The 16,698-nt window shown below is 44.6% G+C and overlaps 1 protein-coding gene across 1 annotated transcript in view; it reads right to left on the bottom strand.

Annotated features, from left to right (window-relative positions):
• Positions 1–12,703: 12,703 nt before the first annotated feature.
• ZHX2 (zinc fingers and homeoboxes 2) overlaps positions 12,704–16,698 on the bottom strand; it is a 42,559-nt gene continuing 38,564 nt past the window's right edge. Inside the window, exon 3 of the mRNA XM_030234523.2 lies at positions 12,704–13,969. The gene's annotated coding sequence lies outside the window, so the exon portion shown is untranslated. The remainder of the gene's footprint in view (positions 13,970–16,698) is intronic.

Genomic DNA, 16,698 nt, shown 5'->3' with positions numbered 1-16,698 from the left:
TGGGGGGGGGAGGGGGAAAGTGATGATGAAACCTTAATTCTGGAGCTTCATTTTTTAAAATGTTCCTCCTTCTCCAAAAGGCAAAGCACTTCTAAAATGCCGTTAGAATCAAATCAGATTTTGAGGCCACGTTTCTCTGACTGCCAGACCAATCCTAGCCCTTTGTGATGAGGATCATGGCCACTGGAGGTAATGTTCAACGTCAAAACCACTGGAAGTAGTCCTCTTGCAGCTGAATATTTACAAGTATTTCTTAAGAGGATGTGTGTATTTAGTCCTTGGACTGGATGTGGATTACAGGACAGCAGGTGGATCTGCCTATTTTTGGTTTCATTGACTTGTCTTTGCCCCTGGAGCTGGGAGGATGCCTGTGCCAACCCTTGGGCTTTTCAAGCTGCTTGGCCTCTTCACACTAGAGACTTCAGGTCACCTTGTGGCATTTAGTTAAATGGAGGAAGTTTCTTTGCAGTTTGTTTCCCTTTGGCTTCAAGTTAGTGTATCAGTTAGCCCTCCCTAATGAACCCAGGCTAGTTTGTAGTTAATCCTAACAGACCCCTCAGTCTCTTTTAAAATCAGAGCTCCCTCACCTACTCCAACTGAAAAGGCTTTTTTAAGCACTTGTCTTCCTTAAGACTGACTGGCCTGGCACTGCTCAGTGTTGGTGCTGTGAGAGCTCCCCTGGGCCATGGGGTGTGGAGTTCACAGAGGGCACATGAAGGGTTAGGCTGCAGGACTGCTGCCTCCTTCTGCAGTCCATGGAGTGCCTCTCCTGCACAGTGTGGTTCCTGTAGAACAGAGGATCTTGGATCAATGCAATCCAATTGCTTCAGTTCTGGTGCTTGTGCAGGTGTGCTCATAGCCCCAGGCTGTGGCGAGCAGGTACTGTGATGGAGAAATGCAATTTCTCCATCATGAAGCATGATGGCTTCTTTTTATTTTTTGGCAAAGTAGTGTGGTGGTGGTGAATGAACAAGGTAGAGAAACCTAAAGTACTGTTTTTCTGGTGAAAAAATATTTTTAATCAGTCAGGAAGGGATCTAAAGTTGCTGAGAAGTTGTGGTTTAAACTGGACTTGAAAATGGGAAAGAAAAACATTAATTAGGGATTGTATTCATTGATCAAAGAATGTTTTTCAAAGTGCTTTTTTATCTGCAGTATGGGCTCAAGAAGTGGTAGTCTCCATTCAGACTGCAAAGAAAAGCAGCACCTCTCTCTGTCTCTGTTCTCCTCTACTGACTCCTTAGCCCCGCAGAAGGAGGAGGGCCAAAGGGAGACCCTGCTCAGTATTTATTTGTCCCCCCAGCTGGTCTCAGGGATGTGCCTTTGGCTGGAAGGAAGCCTTGATTGTGTGCCTGTTACACCCCTTACCTGTCTTTTTAAGCAGTTGTCCATTGACTCTGAACTTCCTGTGCTTAGTGCTGTTAAGAATTTAAGCAATTGCAAAAAAAAAAAAAAAAAAAAAACAACAAAAACAACAAAAAAAAACCCAACAATGGCATGTGTGTGCCTTGGGCATTGGCCTTATTTGTTTTAGGGGTTTAAGCTAAAGAGTTAACTTTAACTAATGTTAATGTTTTGGTATTTTCACTCTGGAGCTTTTACATACAGAATAATTTTCTTAAAATCTGATTCAGAGCTCAGCTGCTAGAGGGTTTGGGGTTTTGAATGTATAAACAGCTAGGAAAGTTAATCTTCTCATGTTTTCTGTTCTGTCTCGCTTTTCTTCCCCAAGGTATGTAAGATCAAAATCCAATTAATGTTGGAAGAGGAAAGCAAAGATTCTGAGGCAGCTTCAAGAAGCTTGAAGACCCTAAAGCTTTATGTAACTTATGGCATAAAGAGTTTTTATTGTTCTTTTGGCCCTTGTAGTCTGGTTTTTGAATTTACACAACACATCTTTAGGGACTGATGTTCTTAGAAGAACCTGGTTGGGATCTACAAAACAGGAGTTCAAAAGTTTTATAAAAGTTCAAACTTCTGCTGTAATTAGAAGTGCTCTGATTCATCCAGCAGAGCAATATTTGGTTTTTTTCCTACTCTACAGCTCTGTCTTAGCAATATTCAAACTGAAGTGCAGCCCTTGCTCGTTCACAGGGCAAACATTCCTCTCTAGCTGTATCAACATCTGATTTGGCTTTGGTAGTCCAAGATGAGCAGAGCCAGGGCAGGGGTTCCCCAGGGAGACCAGCACTCCTCAGCATGCCAAAAAAATCCTCGGGGGCTAAGGGGAAGGGGAAGAGTGGGAAGTGTGACCTGACAGTGAGCTTGATTTATTTGACTTTCCTTAGTTGGCTGGGTTGAACTGGTGGGGCTGTACAATTCAGGAGGGAGTAGGACAGACAAGGATGAGGAAATGGCCATATCATTTTGAGGAGGTCCTGGTTTGGCACCTCTTGGGTACAGCCTTTCCCAGGGTATGTGAGGAAAGCCTCCTGAGATGAAAACTGCTGTTCCTGAAGGCTGTAGAAGGGAAGGCTCCTAATGTGAAAATAAAGGGGCAAAGCCTTGGTATGTGCAGAAGAGAGGTTCTTAGCTGGAGATCAGACCTGTGTGTGCCTGCAACATGTACAGGCTTCACTGGAACAGAATTGCAAAGAAATTGTATGGGGTGGGAGGTGGGGTTGCAACATGAGAGTATTTTATTTGGGTGATACTGATGAGGATGAAATGCTTCAGGTTTTTATTTCTAAAATGACATTTCAGTTATCTTAGGAGGTATAATGGGCTTTCTGTTTTGCTTTTAAAGTTCAAGTCAACCCTTAAAAGCTGAAATCAGAGCCTGTTTTTTGATTGGGACAAAACATTTCTGCAGCCTTTGTTTCCAAAACTGTTATGGTGGTGGTGGCTTTTCACTGCAATAAAATTTTAAAAAAAAGTTACTCTTGTCTGAGATGAGACTTGTATGTTGGAAAAAAGGCCTCACTTGAACCATTGGGTCAGTGGTCAGTATCTCTTTTGCTCCCTGAGCAGGGAGCACCTGAAGGGGTTTAAGAACCTGGAGATTCTGGGCAGTTTCTGCATTCATGGTGAAAGCTTCCTAGCATGTCTGTTGCTCTCACTGGCGTAGTTACAACCTAATTTTTTGTTTTCCTCTATGTTTTAGTTAGAGCAGTATTATTTCATTTAAGTCTACTTTCCTTCTTTTTCATCTGAAACTGCATTCAAAGCATTAGGGCCAATTTTAATGTTTCACAATAGCACAGGAGGAAGAGGAAGGATATTCTCAGCTCTACTGCTCTGGACTGACAGCTACTGCCTGGATTTTGCAGAGGCAGACAAGACTTACAGGGGCACCAGATGCACCTGCAGAATGTAAATCCTCATTAGTTTAGTGAGCCTGGGCAGCCTGTAACAGGGATCTTCACCCATTGCCTGCTGTGACTGCCATCATACATAAAGAACTCCAAACCATTTTCAGAAGTTGAGCCTTGCTACTTAAAATCATGTGCCCAGTAGCAATACTGGTTTTATAGCAATTTATAATCTTTCTTGCCTCTTCTGCTGTCTGTCATGAAGGCAGGAAATTACCAACTCTATTTTTTTCCCACCCCTTTAGGGTGATAACTAGTCTAATACCACTTCCCTTGCTTACATCCATCTCTGTTTTCCAGATATCAGCTACTTGTTCTCTCAGATGATCTGATGAATGTAACCAGTTTAACTCAAGAATTCTTGTCCTTAAATGCTGCTAGAGCTTTTGGAGTTGCTACTTCAGAAGAAGAGTTTTTGTGCTCTCTTACCCTATCTTTTTCTAGCTGTTGTAACCGAGCATCTAATGATTTCTCCAAACCTTCTCTTTGTTTCTGTACTTCAGAGCCACCCCATGGGGATGTGCATGGACTGTTTTGGGAGCAGAGGAGAGTGTGCAGTCATTGCTGTGTCACTGCAGACATGTCACTCTTTCCAAAAAAAAGGGAAGCTGTGATTACCCAAATGGTGAGCTCTGCTTGCTTCTCTCCTGGACTGTCTGACACTGGGAGGTCTCACCAGGCTGTAAGTCCTTGGATGAACCATTGCCTTCGCAAGAGATGGATTCGTGGGGTTCACAGATTCACCCATTAAGAAATTTTCTCATCTCTAGCAAAGCATTTCCCCCTACCTTGCACCCATTTTTCTGTCATTTTCAAATAGCAAATTCCTCTGTGTAATGCATCTTTCAAGAAAAGAAGAAATAGTAAGAGCCATTGATATAAATTGATATCATTTAACCTTTCCTGGGCAAGTTGGTCGTAGAATTAGAGGAGAAAATCCTGTGTTGGAGGTGTAGGTGTGGTGATACTGCACCTTGAAGGTCTGGTAAATCTCTAGGAACTGTATCAGTCTAATTTCTTGAAAGCAGACAGATAACAACAGGCCCTAGGGCAGTACTATCTGGTTAAGTAGCTAAGTGGGCAGGGGGATGTTTTAGCTGGATGCAGTTTCTGTGCTGAAGGATCTCAGACTCCTCTGTAGCTGCTATTACAGCACAACTCATTGGGCCCAAATATTTACTGTATAATTTAATACAAACAACATAACCTAATGTGTCTGCTACCCTATAGAAAGTCTTTGTCATCTAAATCTGCTCCTGCCAGTTCCTCAAAGTTCTCCTAGATCTTTCTGTGTCCCCTTGTGCATCTTGAATGAGATCAATGACTTCCAAGGCTGGCCCTAGTGGGGTGGCTCACTCCACAGAGCTGCCCTGTGAGGCCACAAGGAAATCCTGCTGAGTAAGGAGTTTCTGTTAATGTGTAATCAAGTCATGATAAGACCAGCTAATAAAGATAAGGTTCCCGACAAGTGGTGGGACAATGAGCAGGGAAATGGAGTATGGAAAACTCTGTGATTAATCATGACCCCTGGCTGCATTGTTTAGAAGAAAAGCCCTGCTGAAGAGGATGCATGGGCATGGTGCTGAAGGGGAGGGAAAGCAGGAGGAATCCAGGGAAAAGAGTAGGAAGCAGGAAAGTGATAGATTGTTCCGCTCTGACCATGAAGGCAGCACTCTGACCCTGGGGAGGGCTGACTAAGAGTAGTTTAGTCCTAATGCCCTCATGGCTGCAAAGCCAGAGGGAATTCAGTCACACTCCATGGGTTGAGCTGGTTTTTAATGCTTTTTTAATGCAAGGGCTCGTTCCTGCTTGCTCTCTGGGGGCTTTGGTGGAGCACCCTGCCCTGGAAGTGGCAGTTGGGCAGCAGGGCGTGGGGCAGGGCTGTGTGTCCCCATCAGCCAGGGCAGGGGCAGGACAGCACATGGCATCTCCCCCACATTTGGTGTTCTGTAACTCAGCACTGTTGTCACTACCAAGATCATTTACATCATCATGTACCTTGCTGTATCACTGCTTTTTTTTGACCTGAGGTGTAAATTAATCATTGGGCCAAATCACTCATCCTCTGACCTATGAAAATTTAATCTTTTTCCCTTTCAGAGTAGTATCTTAAAATTGCAAGCTTTGTTAAGTATATGCCAACAGGTGAGCTTGCTCTTAGGTGCTTCTGGGCAGGGAGCAGTTGTAAAGCCAATAAACAAGGGCAATTTTGTAGACTTGCATTTTTTCTGAGTATGCCACTGTGTGTCAGGCTTCAGCTTTGCTATGTGTTTGCCAGAAAAGCAGCCACTGACTGGCACTGCAGCCCTGGTAAAGAGCTGGGGAATAAGGATGGGAAGGGACTTCAAAGAAAAATTATATTGGTGCCTTAGACCTGCAGTCCCTCTTTTTGAACAGCAGTTACAACAGAGACAATTTGGGCGTAACTGTTTTTTTCCCCACCATTTTACATCTGTCTTGCTACCTGAATTGGTGATGGGTTTAAGAAGCTCTTAGCCTGGGGTCATATTTGAAGGTCTGATCTAGTGTTGAACAAGCATGGGTGTCAATTAAGAAATGGTTACCTGCAAAGGATAATTCAGGGAGAACATGATTGAAAAGAAGTGCTGATTTTTCTTGTCTGTCAGCTTGATCCTTGACTTTCTTAGGTGCTGGTGACTGTGTTTCAGTAGTATCAAATTAATAAAAGTTATGCTAGGCATGGAGATAAGGCAGTTCTAGCTGGCATCAAAAAATGGATGATAAAACCTGGTAAGCTCCAAGCAGCTTTTATATGTAGTCTTATGTTTGGCATATTGGATTCGTTTTAAAAATTATTAATGCTGTGGCTGGGAAGATGAGTTAAGAACTTAAGTGTGCAGGATGCAGAGGAGATACCAGTTTTGGCTCTAGAGAGAACTGGGATGAGGTTTACTGAGTATTGCTGTAAGAATCTGTTTAAAACAGGCCAGCAGGAGCTCTTCATTTAAAAACTGCCCCATGCCCGTGTCCTTAGGTTCTTTTGCAACTGCTTAGGTAAATCAACAGCTTTTGCCAAAAAGCTGGCATGAGGAGGAGCACTAGGAGTTATGACTCTGGCAAGCTGAAGTTGCAGATGGCCACAAGCAGTGGCTTTGGGAGAGGTGGGAACTGCTCTTTTTCAGAAGGGGTGTCAACACTACAGTGAAAATCTAAACACTGTAATTTTGCCTAATGAAGGTCAGTGCAGCAGCATCTGCAGATGCCCTGAATTAGTAGGTTGTGCTTTTACTGAGCAAAAACATTTCTCGCCTGCTAAGGGCCACCTGGAAGTTATTTGTAAGTAAAGCAGGAAAGTCTCATCAACCTGTATGACTTCAGTTCCCAAGTCACTTGTATAAAAAAAATAAACCACCTTCTAAATGGATAAGCAGGAGTGGGAGGTATAAGAGACCCAACAAAATAGGCCAAAAGGTCAAGCACATTATCAATAAACCTATTCTGCTGCTGTCTAGTTGAGGACAAAGTGCTGAAGACATTGTTCAGTGCCACCACCTGCTCCCTCAGAGAGAGGTGCAGTCACTTTTGTTCAGATGTTGAAATGTTCTTGAAACTCAGGCACAGGGTGTGATTCTTGGGTATCCCATGCAGGGCCAGGAACTGGACTCAGTGATCCTGATGGGTCCCTTCCACCTTGGCATATGCTATGGTTCTACAAAAGCATAATCCTCTGAGGGGAGGTGATTTGGAGATAAGTTCATGTTTGGCAAAGCCTTGTCTGGGCTGTGGGGCTGTGCTGTGCCATGGTGGCAGCAGCCCCACTGTGGGACAGTGCTGAGCACAGTGACACCAGGGCACTGTGGCCAGCATAGTGCTCAGCCTAGCGTCCCTCCCTAGGATGACACAAAATTGCTCAATGAGAGTCTGAAAAGAGGGTGGTGATGTCCAAGTTCAAGTGCAGGCCAAGTATGAAGAAAACAAAACAGAGTTTCAGCAGCCTCCTGTGTTTTAGATGGGCAAACTCCCACGCTGGAGGACAAAACTGCACTCTTTGGATAAGTGCTTATCGTTCTTGAAGCTGGCACAGCAGAGCAGAGCAGTCCATGCTTCAAAAAGCAAAGTAATTAATTCTCCTTGCTCTCAGCCTCAGCAGTCTCTGATGTGCAATGCTGCACTGCAACCAGGCATGGAGAAACTTTCTTCCCAATCAAAAGAAGTATTCAGTTTTTTTACTCTGATACAGCAGGGTTGGTCTTCCTTTTAATATTAATGGAGACAATGTCTTCCTTGCCTTTCCATGACCTTCAGTGTTTGTGCTTTGTGCTAAAATTTCCATTCCCCCATCCTATTCAAATGCTGGCATAAAAAAAGAAAAAAAAAAAGATTAAAATTCCTTTTGTTTAAATCCCTAAGAAGGGAGCCTTAGAGCATGCCAGCCATCAGATGCAGGGATAGGTCTTGGCTTGCACTCCTGGCTCTGGACACTTCACCTGAGCCATGCTGGGTCAAACCTCTGGACCCTCACCCCAGTCCAAGTGCTATTTGCCTGCTGTTGGCTCAGTTGTGGGTAAAGTTTGTGATAGCTGAGTCTGGGCTGGAGCAGAGATTGGGAGCTGTGCTTCTCAACCTGGGGTATTTCTACTCACCGTCTCTATAATGGGGCTGACAGTGCCAAAACCTCTGGCATCCTGTTTCTGTTGCAGATGCTCCAGTTGTGTCCCCTTGCTCTTAGCATGTGCAGTGGCCATCTCCAAAATGTGTCACAAACAATCATTAATAACTATGCCAATCAATCAAAATTAGGGCTGATTTAAATTCCTGCCCCAGCACTGAGATGACAGGGACTGCTGGGGTTATGGGAGGACTTAAAAAGCAAAGTGTGTCAAATTGGAACATTTAGGTACAGATATGTGTTACATGCCACTGTGTGGCAAAGTGCATTTTGGTATTAAGGATTTGGTGTGAAGGGTTCAGGGAGGCCAATGAGGCTGAATGGTTCCATGCTTCTTGGTCTGAGGAGATAACAACACTCCTTAAGCCATGAGGGGTTCAATTGCAGGTGCTGATGTGTTTATAAAGCACCCCTTGGCACACTGTGACCTCCTGCTGTAATGGAAAAGGAAATTCCCTCTATGTGGGAATGAAACAGCAGCTGCAGCAATGGCTAGAAATGCCACCCAGGCTGGGGGGAGCACCTGGCACCTTCCCCTGGGGTCCCCTGAGCTGGTTTTGGTTGTGATAGAGTTAATTTTCTTTATAGTAGCTGGTTTGGGGGTATGTTTTGGATTTGTGCTTTATTGAGTTGAATATGGCAAGGTCCCTTCCAGCTCAAACTGCTCTGTGATTCTGTAATATCCCAAACCACTGGTCATCCTCAGCAATAACAGCTGAGGAAGGAGGAGTGGGATGTTTGGAGTGATGGTGTTTGTTTTCCCAAGTCACTGTTACACGTGGTGGGGCCCTGTTCTCCTGGAGATGGCTGAACACCTGCCTGCCCATGGGATGTTAATGAATTCCTTGTTTGCATTGCTTGTGTACATGGCTTTACCTATTAAACTGGCTTTATCTCAACCCATGAATTTTCCCACTTTTACCCTCCCAATTCTCCTCCCCCACAGTCAGTGAGCAGCTGTGTAGGGCAGAGGTGCCAGCTGGGGTTAAACCACAACACTGCCCAAAACAGGTCTCTGGGAAAGGAAGATGGATGGAGGATGTTCAGGAAGAGACTTAAAGGTGGAAGGAATTAAGGCAGGAAGGTGAAAGCTTTACCTGGAGACCTGGGCAAGAGAAGACACATGTCCTGGCAGGCTTGTGTGGGATGAGGGTCTCGAGAATCCCCAGTCCCAGGCTGCTCATTTCTGCCCTTGTGCCTTTGCCCCATGTAGAGTGAAAGGCTTAGAAATGCCAATGAAAGAGCAATGATTTGATACCAATATAAAAAGAAGCTTCCTTGTTGGAAGTCAAGACTAGGCCAAGCTGAACTCAGCTGTTACCTTTAACACATTTATTCTGCAGTCTTATGAATACCTGCATACATCTCAGTTTCTCTGTCCATAAACTTGGGTTAATGCTTTTATTCCTTTAGCTGTCTTATAGATGTTTGCAAAACTAATTATTTTATAGATTAAAATTGCTGCACAGTAAATTTTACACCATACATTGCACTGGGATGATCCAGACTTTTAAGAACAATTTAAAAAAAATGAGGAAGGTAATGGTGAGTTTGTGTACTGAGGAAACTACAAAGATGTCCAATTTACTGTGCCTGAGCCAGCTTGCTGGGTGTATTAGGTACATGTAAATTATGAGGATTTTAATATAATTGTAACTACCATTTTGGTACATCAGTTGGAGGTAAATAAGAAAACCACAGTCCCCCTGCTTTTGCTTGCTGTGTTCAAGGCGTGCTGTGTGATTTGCTCTGACAATTACCCGGTCACTCAGCTCTTACCTCTGTCCTAACCAGAGCTTGCAATAATCTGATTGGCATAATTCAACTGCAGAACACCCCAGAAACCCTGCCTGGTGTTTTTATGCTGCTTTTCCATTCCTTCACTGTATATCTCACATTCTCTTGCTTTCACTGAATGCATTCACTTTTCTGCTGTATTATGAATATTTTTGGAGTGATGCTCAAGAGCCACAGGCCCCATTCATAGCTGCTTTCCATTAGTCTAGCGGATTTCCAGCTCAGGTTTCTCTTTTTACCCAGCAGACAGTAAAAAAGTTCCTTTCCATCGCTGGTGTGCTCTCTACTTGCTAACAAGGTGCCAAATGGACTTCTTACAATGTTGTCTTACGTGCTTCTGAAATTTATTCTTTTCCTCCTTCTGTAAACTGGTAAGATTTCAGGATGCATCTTTTTGCTACCTAAGAAATGAGGGCTACAAGATGAGGAATGTTTAAGTGGTTAAATTTCTGCTGATGGCAAATATAATGCATAAATATTACTTATCTTGGTTGCCATTTTACTTGTGTGTGTATTTCTCTAGGTTATCATGATATAATTATCATTATGCTCATAATCACTTGGATTTCTTGCATAACCCAGAACTTTCCTTTCAGTTTGTGCTGGTCCACATGGTGCTGGGACACTCCTTCTTCCTAGGGATCCCTGCAACTGCTGAGTTTCACCCTGCAGGTGCAGGTTTCTTGCCCCAGTCATTGGCTGAATTTCAGAGTGACACTTTAAATGAAATTCCCAAAGGTCAGAATTGGAGGTTTGAGGTAAGAAATTATGCTACTGCACAATTGTCATTGAAAAGAGCTAATTTTTATTTCTTCTTTAAAAAAAACAGTATTTGAGAAAACTCATCTGAGACATTTAGACTGCAGGGAGTTCATAGTTGCTCAAGCTGTTGCCCCGAAGTTCCCAAGGCTTGGTTAAATGGGGCTTTGAGCCACCTGATCTATTGAAAGATGTCCCTGCCCAGTGCAGTGGTGATGGATGAGATGATCTTTAAATGTTCCTTGTGATCCAAACCATTCTGTGATGCTCTTCTGGGTTGTCTGAGTGGTCTCTCACTATTCACATTTAATAAGGCTTCTGACATGTCTAAATTGTGTGTTATGATGTACTTGGAGCCCCCAGATTTCTAACACCAGTATAGAGCTTCCCAGCATCTTATGGATCAAGCAGAAGAATAATGAAAATCCTTGTCAGCAAAAATCAGACAAAATTTAAAAAGCAGAGTTCACCTAATTCAAGGTGTTACTGACTTCCCAGTAACAGATTTTTCTACAAGCCACATTTTAATCTTGTACAGGTTAAAAAAATCTGATTTATTTTAATTTTGTGTTTAACTAGATTCCTTCTGATTAGAAACTTCAACACTTACGTTAAAATGCATTTTGGAAGGCCTCAATCAACTCCTGAGCACCAGGGACTGCTGCTGCTGCTGGGGGACCCTGCCCAGGAAAGGCTGTCTCAAGCTGTCCCCTTGTTGCAGGGCTCTGCCAGGACAGGCCCTGCTGGCCGTGTTCCTGCAGCAGCTCTGGGCTGCAGGGCTGGGGGAGGAAACTCAGTGTCAGCAGCGTTTTCATGGTGTGCAAGGAAACCCCAGGGCCCTGTCCCTAAGGCTGCCGTGCACAAACAATGTCCCCATTGTCCCTTGCTGCTGGCACTCTCCTAGAAACGCAGTCAGTGCAGTCAGTGTGGCTGTGTTAATTAAACACAAAGCCTGCTTCCACTGCCCAGCTCTGACAGACACACAGAAGCAGCCTCTGGGGGCACCTGGGCTGCTTCAGGCTCAGCCAAAAGGGGTGCTGGGCTCAGCTTTGCTGGGCTCTGAAGGGTGGGTACCACACCATGCCCTGCCTGCACAAAGCCCCTCAGTGCCACCAGGCTGCCACGCTGGCCACGGCTGTGCCAGCCTGCTTGCTGGGGGACAGCCTCAGATGTATTATCTGTGTGATGACAGACTGCAGGGCCACTGCTAGTGTTTTATTTGAATTGCAGAGAGCTCAACGAGCCCCAGTCCTGTGCCCTAATCCACTGTATCTGGGATGTACAAATACAGAAAAACCCAGGTGGGTCTTGTTCTTCCTAAGCTCCCTAGGAGCACTGCTAGTTAAGTAGGTCAGTGCTCCAAACACACGGATGTAGTACACATGTCAGACAGGAGAGATGCAAACTGCAATACTAAGCCATCAAGTGGCTGTTAAAAACTTTATAAGGGCAATTAAACTATTACCACCCTTTGATACAAGCAGTGGAAAGAGAAGTGGCAATTAGTTTCAGTTACAGCTTTGGAGTTCTGGACAAGCATCTTCAGATGCATTTTCTTTTTGGTCGCCTGATCTGTGCATCCATGACTGAGCAGGCCTCTGCCTCCACCCTGCAGATGAACACCTGAGCTGTGTGTGATGGGACATGTGCCTGCTTCCTGTCAGGCAGCCTGTGTCCAGGGACCAGCTGATGTCACTTTCCCACCTTTTGCACACAAATGCAGCAAACAAAGTGCTGCCCCATCCAGTCACTCCTCTTCAGCAAGGAACCAGACAACTTTACTGCAAGGGAATTCACTTGTTGCCACCCACTGCAAACCTCCCTCTACAGTTATATGTTGTGCTGATGATTAATAAAAATAACTCCATATGGGTGAATCACAGGGGTGGTTTCATTCATTCGTTCAGTCTGTGAATCTGCAATCAAAATAAAAGGTGTTCCCCAAAGGCTCATTCCCAGGCACTGCCTGCATCCTTCCTGCAGGAAACAGCTCACTGACAGGGGGGAATAAACATTAGTATTCACAGAGTTCACTTTAATACAGTTGGTATTTGCCAAATAGTGCAAAACCAGTGAAACCCTCATTGCAGCTCTAAAGACATCAAAGTCCTGTGCACAAAGTTTGAGCTGAGCTTGGGTGGGGTTTGCTTTTCTTGGGTTTTATTTATTTATTTTAGAGTAAAACAACAGCATTGAGAAAAAAGTTACCAAAATTTTTAGCTTTTGTTTTATTGAGTTACAACAAATGAACAGCAAGTTAGAAAAGTTGGATTTATTCAAACTCCCTAGCATCCTGTTTGTGCCGCGTACTGAAAGGTAGGCAAGTTCTCCAACCCCAGCTTGGCAGAGAAATGCACTGGACAGCTGTGCACCCAGGCTCCTGCTCCCCTCCGCTCCCTCCTCACACATGCACAGACAGACATCCCCACACAAATCCAAATTAGCAGTATTTGAAAAAAAGTGCACTCAGGAACCTAAGAGTGATCTAAAAATTTAGTGGCGAGGGTTAATAAGAAAGTTCTGTTGTGCGCTACAACGTCTAAAGCTGGAGGGCAGCCTGCTGGTTATGGTGTCCATCACTGCACCAGCCAAAGAAACACAAATCTGGATTATGAAGCATCTTCATTTCCTCATTCCAACCCCTCTGGGAGTTGTAATGCATGTTTAAACAAAAAGTGCTAAAAAAAACCCCGAAACCAAACCAACAACCAAAAAAAGGCATTCTAGCCAAATCTTCAGAGACCCACAGCTGGGGCTGGCTGGTGAAAAGTGAAGTACAGGAGCTGGAGAAGGCTTGCCTTGTAGGAGCATGGAAAAGCAGAGATTTAAATATTTCAATCAGTAGCAGGTGGCCATAGAACAAAACAAAAAAGTCAAAACAACAAGAGAAAAAACCAAAAAAACAAACCCCACTGCTCCAGAACATGTTTAACTGGTCTGAAATGTAAACTGGAGTGGGGATCTGGGCTCAGGTGTTGATCTGCACCAAGACAACTCCAAAAGATTGCAAATCTTTCTTAAAACGCTTCAGGAAAAAAAAAATCTCCCTCCTCCACAAAAGACACTTCCCTCCCCCCAACCAACCCCAAAATTTCTCAACTGCATTATATGCAAGAATAACTTGCACCTATTAAAAAAATTAACAAAATTTTTATGTTGTACAAATCTGTTCCAGTAGAGGAAGAGGCAGCGTAGGAAAGTGGATGGGAGAGAAACTAAGAGAAAACTATGTACAAGGACCCTTTCCTCTTTCTTTCTTCTCTTTTATAATGCAGTAGTAGGACTTTGGCACTATCAACAATTCCATGGTGATGCTCCATGAGACTATTTCTTCTCACTGTGCCTCCACAAGCGCAGTTTGAGACTTGGAGTCACAACACACTCTCTCACCCAGGCAGGAAAATAGAGTTGTCTTCTATTTTCAGAGAGCATTTCCCCTTCAACATCAGGACAGTGCAGCTGAGGAGTACCCCTGCAAAAATTACAACAGCAGCATATTATTTTTTAAGGCACTGTTTGAGCTGCTAACTATGATGAGAGACCAGGTTTACATTCCTGCACATGTGGTAACACTGTTTTGTGTTAACTGTGCCCTGAGGCCTACCCTTATCACAGCCTCATCTGGTAGGGTGCTGCATTTTTGCTGCATGGAACACCCAGCTAATAATCCCCTATAAGCTTCTAACAGGGATACATGGTCCAGCCTTGGCTCAGGCAGATTCTCACACTGACTCAAAATGATGTCTGCACGTGTTTGGGGCAACTACTTTGCAACCACAGGACAGACAGTGCTAAAACCAAGAAGACTTCAGGTCTTTCTCCCCCAGTAAATCCCCTCATACTAGTTCCTGTTTTACATTATTTTAGAAAATTATACAAACTAAAAGACAATGGAACAAGTTGGATGTGCCTGTGCTCTGCCGAGCAGCTTCCTGGTTCTGCCATCACTCCTGCACCATCAGAAAGGCTGCACAATTGGACCAGAGATTAAAAGATGACCCCTCAAAACCCGACCTTCAAACAGGCACCAATTCACACATATCCCCAGCTCCAGCAAAAAGCAAGGGCTCTATGGCAGGGATTATGCTCAGTTTTTCCACACTGAGGTGTGAACGTGCAAGAAGTGCAAACATCCTCTCACCCACCCTGCAGCAGTGCTCACTGAAACCTGAGCTGACTCCTTGTTTCACACCTCTCCTGGATGTTGCTGTCTGCTCTGTTATTTCCCACAAAAGCAGCGGGCTCTATCTGGTATCTGCAGTGCAGCCAAGCCCAGGGACAGGCCATAGGCTTGCACCAACATCAAGGGGAAAAGTCCTCCCCCCACCCTTGAGACCTTCCCACACAGGCCCCTGTTCATCCTGACTCACTGGAAAATTTCAATTGCTGCACTGGGTTTTGCTTCTTTCTCTGAAATCCTCCATTATGGTAGAGCTTGAGTCTCTAATGCACCTCACTCATTTCAGGGGAAAAAGCATGTCCTCCCTACTTCAGCCTCATTCCCTCAAAATGGGTGACCTGAATACTGCACTGGTCAATTCCTTGCTGAGTTACTTCAGGATGCTGACTTGGAGCCCAGCACCAGTAGCAGACACTACTGCGAGCTTTCTAAATGAAACCCTAAGCCTCAAGAAAAGTGAGAACCTGGGCAGACAGTGAGAAACCCAGTGATGTTCACTATTGGTGGTTTTGGACACTGAGGAATGCACTGGGTCACTGGCAGGCGAGTAATCTGAGCTCCTGCAAGAGTGCAGAAGGGCTGGAGATGCCAGCAGGACCCAGACTGCCTCTGATGCTCAGTACCATGCACTCAGCAGATGCATTGGATGACTGCCTTCAGGCTTTTTTGTTTCCCTACTGTGCAACCTTCACACATGGTTTGACTTTGGCAAATCTCCAGGATCTGGGGTGTTCAGCTACCTCGTTCCCAGAATGAGCCACAGGCTCTGGTGCCCACATCTTGCAGGGGTCATGCTTAAAAAAGGAGGTCAGGAAATAACTCCAAAAAAAGACAGTTTACTGTGGAAAGGTGGTGATGGGGAAAAAACCAGATCATTCTGAGAAAAAACAAAAGCTCTGGTCTTGGGAAAATCCCACAGGGAGACAATACTAAAGAAAGCCAGCAGAAGCTGCCAAACACTCTGGCATGCTCTGGTGCTGCTCTCCTATCTGAGCTGTAGTTGGCTGTGTTTAATTCAGAACCAGTTTCTGTTTGTCAGTTTGTGCACAGGAGGACAAGGGACCCAGTTCTGACCTGGGCTGTGGGAAGGCAGGAACCTCTCTACTGATGGAAAGGGAGCTACAGCACTCCTGACAGACAGCTGGGCCTCACTACAAGAGGGACACAAAGCTTCATGACAGACAGGAACACTTCCAGAGATGGCTTCAGTGCACCCTACAGCAGCCTTCAGCATCTGGAAGGCCTGGTACCCTATGGGGACAGGTCTCCCAGCCTCTGTTCAAGAAAGCTGACCTGCTCCATGGAATAAATCCAATTTTGCCAAAAGCTTCAGATACAGACTTAGTTACAGAGACTCTTAGTGCTGGGATGGCACTGCAGAGCCTGGCATGAATCCTGCTCTCACAGAGGCCCACTTCCTTGTGAAATTCCCTCTAGCTGCTGCAGCAGCAGAATTTGCCAAATATGGATCAGTTTTGGAAAAACTCATTTTTTTAAGGCATAAGGTCTGTGTAGGCTATGACACAAATGCTCTCTAATAGTTCCAAAATCTCCTCAAGCTACATACTGGAGAAGAGTGACTGAGATGGTCTGGAAGAAGTGAGGTTTTACAAAAGCCACACCCAAATTCAGTCAAGAAGGGTATGGAGGTCAATCATCAACATTCATTTTAGACTATGCAGATCAAGCTGGCAAACAGCAACACCAGGAATATGAAAGGAGCATGCTTCTGCCTGGTGCATGGCTCAGCAGTGAGAGACTCACCAGCAAGTGTGGCTGTGTGAGACAAGAGGAATCCCTTGTCAGCTCTTCAGTCCACCTCTTACATGTGGCACCTGAGGAGCATGTTAGGAAAAAATCAATCTTTTATGACAACTGACAGAAACAAGTTCCCTGTCAGGTCATACAAAAGTCTCTGCTTCTGAGTCACACCCTGGATGTCACTTGGGATAACACCTTGTTAATTTAACACCAAAATTTTAGCTGAAAATTTCTAAGATTGGCTGCCCAGTGGAAGCTTA

Source organism: Serinus canaria, chromosome 2 (assembly GCF_022539315.1).
Source record: "Serinus canaria isolate serCan28SL12 chromosome 2, serCan2020, whole genome shotgun sequence".
Lineage (NCBI taxonomy): Eukaryota > Metazoa > Chordata > Aves > Passeriformes > Fringillidae > Serinus > Serinus canaria.
Note: the sequence above shows the minus strand (reverse complement) of the source record. Positions and strands in the feature narration are given on the sequence as shown.